A 4,838-nucleotide genomic window follows, 5' to 3' on the forward strand; every position below is an offset into this window, starting at 1 on the left:
TCCTAAGTCCTCGTTAATTAGGACTCATCCTTAGAGCACACTGGGTAACAGCCACATAATTATCCTCCACTTTACTACCACTTTTAAAAACTGGGAATAACTGCTGCATTTTACAATGTCTTACATGTTTAATGCCCTATTTTAATGGAGCTGATGGTGTTACATGTGGGACTAATGGCAGAAATACAACACACAATCTATTTTTAAACATTGGTGACGTTACTGTTTGGTAGCTACAATAGTGCAGGTAATAATTGATATGTCCCTGTCCTTTTCTAGCCTTTACTATTGCCACATAGCCTGTTACAGTCCCTTTACATTAGGTGTCGTTCTCCAATATCTAATCTTTCAGCATATCTGCAGACAGCACTAGATGTAATTACACCTCAGTCTCACAGCTGTTCTGAGTCACATCGGTTTTCTCCTTCCTGCAGACATTAGCATATGTAATTGTCTCTCTAAAAAATTTTCTTCTCCACTATACTTCTTTAAAGCTGGTATTTCCCTCCATTTTTCCTGAGAGGAATTTAAGATGACGCTATCTGGGTGGAGAGAACAGGCTTGAATGTAACTATCAGGTGCCATAAGTAGCTAAGAGACTGTTTACCTTGGTGTATCACCTGTTTAGTACCTGAGAGCAACCATCTGGCCACAGGCTAAAACTATTTAAGAATGGTTGAAAAACATAGTAAGAAGGTTTCTGATTAATTAATGGATTAGTTTTGTTTCTAACCAGCTGTAATGAAAGGCTTAAGAGGTTTTTCTGCAGGCAGGGGGTAAATGAGTACAATGTGGAATGAACTGTTGCGGCTCCATGACTGTTACACTGAGCTGGCCACTGTCAGCTCAGATCTTAGTTGAGCATTGCTTGTAACTGAAGTCTTTGCTCCTCATTTTTTCCCACTACAGATTAATACCATTTCTGCATTTGTCGGATGTGGTGCCACCAGCATGCCTGGATGACTGGAAACATGTGAGTTCTGTGAGATCCATGAAATCCATTTGGAGAGGAGGCAGAACTGAGGGGAAAGTGGAGAAGTCAGAGGCTGTGATTAAGAGAGACATACAGTGGAAGTCTTTTGCTTTCACAGCAATGACTAACAAGTTAAGAACCTATAGTAGTTGGGGGTTTTACAGGGAGTAGCCTTCTGAAGGTATCCCTTGTGATTTCTGTCTTTTTGGATGAGAGAACACATTTGAGCTGTTTTTGTGATGGTGGCTTTGCCAGCTCTCTGTTCTCATCCTTTCCTCTCACTGGAGCTGTTCAAGAAAAGATCTGAAGTAGAAAACAGTGGCCAGACTCAAATATTAGAGAAGGACTGTCCTTTTTCTGTTGGCGTCATATGCATGTACTCTACAGTTTCTCAGACAGATACTGAATACCCTTTGTTGACAGTGAAGATTGCCATGAGTGAATTCATAGGACAGGACATTATGACGGGCAGGAATGTAAAAAAGTCAGAAATTCTGTTGATGTGCCTTGGCTCAGCCTTACACCAGCCCTTTGCACAGCAGTTGCTAGTGAGTAGCTGCGGAACACAGACATTCTGCACCCTGCCAGACCATCTACGTAGTCATGGACTGTTAAAGATGCTTCATTACCAACAATTCAAGGGATAAGTGCTGAAACACTTTTTATTTTTGAAAAAATAGAGATTTGGACTGTGGGAAGGAGAGGGATGTATCTTGTCTACACTCTCATGACCCCCTTTGCATCCAGTATCCATTTTTAGCTTGAGGCAACTACTCTGCATCTGGGCTAGAACACATCCTGAATTCCAGTAGTAATACTTTGGGTTTTTTTCTTTTCCAGTCCTAACTGGGTAGTAATAGAATCACAGGAATAGGCAATTTCAAGCTACCAAATGCCTCAAACTATCCTTACCTCATCTCCCAGCGACTGAATGTTCATAATGTAAGCTGGGCACAGATCACCAAGAATCCTGTATTTTCCAGCTCATTTTTTTTTCCATGCTGTATTTGCTACACAACACTTTGCCACATGTCACCACAGGCCCAGCTGAATAGGATATGCTACTGTGGATTTGTTTCTGTTCATCAGCATCTACAAATTACTTCGGGGTTGAAGTCTGTGTACTATATGAGTTTACATCTTCTGTTCCTGAATACACATTAGTAAGAATCTAATGCCATTCTTGGGGCAGCGGGTTAGTCTATGGCTACATTTCTGCCAAGAAAGAGTGATTTTAGAGTGACGTGGCTCCATTATCCATCATTGTAGAGGTAGCAGAAGCAGCAAATGCTCTTTCTGGCAGCAGCCTAGTATATTTTCTAGGACAGGGACTGAGCTTGAAAGCCGAAGGTCCTCATGGAGCCACACAGAAACATCCATGTACCATGGTGTCATTGGCAGCCCATTATACACTGGGAGAGATCAATGGTGGGCAGGACTCAGAGGAAGGTGGAGATCAGTTCCTCCTCCCCACTTGCATGGGTTGACATATGTGGCTATTTTTACAAATACAAAGGCATGTTGGATACATGTATATTCACCAGGCAATAGCTGTAGTGTGAGGTGTTCTGGTAACACATCTGACATCTGAAATGTATGGTTATATGTCAGGGATACGTGTAGGCAGAGAGCAAAGGCCTTTTCCTATTTTGGTTTTCCTTCCCCAGGAGAACAGTAACACAATGTGCTGTTGAAGTTTGCATGCTTGCACTCAAGAGCTCAGGCAGAACTATACTTTAATCCCCGTATCTGACTGGGGAAAAAAAGTGAAAAGAGAACCCATCGAATTCAAAAGCTGTTTGGAGATCTGTAGCTTGAAGCAAGGTAGGCTCCCATTTGTATCACATAGTCTGCCTTTTACCCAGCGGGACTGCACCACATGCCAGAGAGCTTTGAGCCTGCAACTTTTAAAGAACTTATCAACCTAGCAGAGCTGTCTGTTCCTATAATTTTGAATATATTTATTTTTCTTTTTTCCCCTCTCTGTTCTTTTCTCTTTGATCGGAAGACATTTAAAGGACATGCAAACTACTTGTCTCTCCTCCAGACAAAATCCTCTCTCTCATGGTATCAAAAGTAGTTTTCTCCCACTTGGAGTTCCTGTTGCTATAGTCTCTCTGATTTAATCCTTTTTCTTTTCTTTCTGCTTAATTATGTTAAGCCTCAAAACAAATAAGACTTGCTCCGACCTCAGAGTTAGAGGTCACAGCACTGAGGTGTTAAAAGAAAATCTTTTCTAGAGCCCGGGCATTCAGAACTTCAGTAAAGTACTAGGAAGGCATGTCTAGTGCAGCAGCAAGGGAGAACACAAACTAAGGTGATTTGTTACTGCCTGCACAAAAGACTTAAGCATTTTGCACTGTTGCTGCATCCCTTTTTTAACATCCCAGCCCTTCCATTATCCCTCATGTTTCTTAGCACAGACAAGAAAGGGTTGTTGAAAGAGCTGTTGGCCGTACAGTGCACACTGCAGGCATGGCATATGGCATACCAATGGCTGTATTGTCAGTTGGCCCAAGACCACAGAGGAATGAAACATTGCTGACTTTAACTGAATAGTGGTCTTGGCTAATGAGAAGGAATCCAGTGTAATTTATTCTCTCGTCATGGGGAGGGGGGATAGGGGTGGGTAACAAACCACAAAACCAAAGAACTATAACATGTTTTTTTAACCACTTGCAGAATAAGACAGAAAAAATTAGTTGTCAGATATTGATTCTATAACATAAAGCAGAATAATTCTCTAGAGTTTTTAGAGCCACAATGGTGGAACTAATTTAAATTCTGGTTCTTTTTCATGCAGTAAGAAAGATTAGGTGTCAGCTGAATTAGCATTTAAACTAACCCTTGTAGTCAATATAGCAGGATTAACTGCAAATTACAATCTTCAATTCACTTTTTCATTGTAATTTGCCCATTGTGAGATTTTGCCCAGTCCAATAGATATTTTGTTTAATACAAACAAAATCCTTTTCATCTAGAATGCAGCCAGATTCCAGCGCAAGAAACATGGTTAGCTGGGTATAAAGCTGTAACAGCTAAATCCATGCTTGAACATATATAACAGAGACTTAAAATACACTGGAATGTATTTTCAGCTGGAATAACTGGTCATAATTCTAATAAAGTTATTCTGACACACATCATTTGTGCTGCTTTAGTCTTTTAAAGTACTGTATTTAATTTTGTGTTTGTGTCATCAAGAGTGTCCAGTGAAATGTGCTTAAATGCACATATATGCTCTCCTAAATACAATTCAGAACAATAGAGGAAGAAAAATAACAATTTTTGAACACTGCAAGGAGATCTTTCCTTTTTTTTTTTTTTTTTTTTTTAAGAAAATGGTCTTTGGCTTATAAAAACCAGAAACTATTCTAAAACATATGACTGCAGCTGCTCTTCCTCATCACTAGGTCGAGCTATTACCTCAAAATGAGAAACTGTCATCCTGTTAGTATTGTTACCAGAACTAGAGGTGTAGAACAAATACAACAAAGGTCTGCAACAAAATAACTAGACTGACAAATGTAACACTTTGCAGTGTGAAAAATAAAAAACTGCACTATCACATACACCACCTATTTTCTATACAAGAAAAAAAATGTAATCCTGAAAGTAATTTTTCCCCATTTTCTCACAGAAGTTCACACTAAAATAGAATTCACTTCACAGTATGTATTAGCGTCTCACTAATTTTCTTAAATCGAGCAGTACTGAGCCCTTCAAATGAACACCACCTTTCTTCATTATAGCTACTTGTTCTGCTTTTTCCTAGGAGTTAATTCTGAATTCTGTTGTTTTCACTGCAACCGTATAAACAGAAAAATGGAATGTCTCTCCTCCCTATTCTTCTCTAGCTACAAAC

Source organism: Athene noctua, chromosome 2, assembly GCF_965140245.1.
Source record: "Athene noctua chromosome 2, bAthNoc1.hap1.1, whole genome shotgun sequence".
Lineage (NCBI taxonomy): Eukaryota > Metazoa > Chordata > Aves > Strigiformes > Strigidae > Athene > Athene noctua.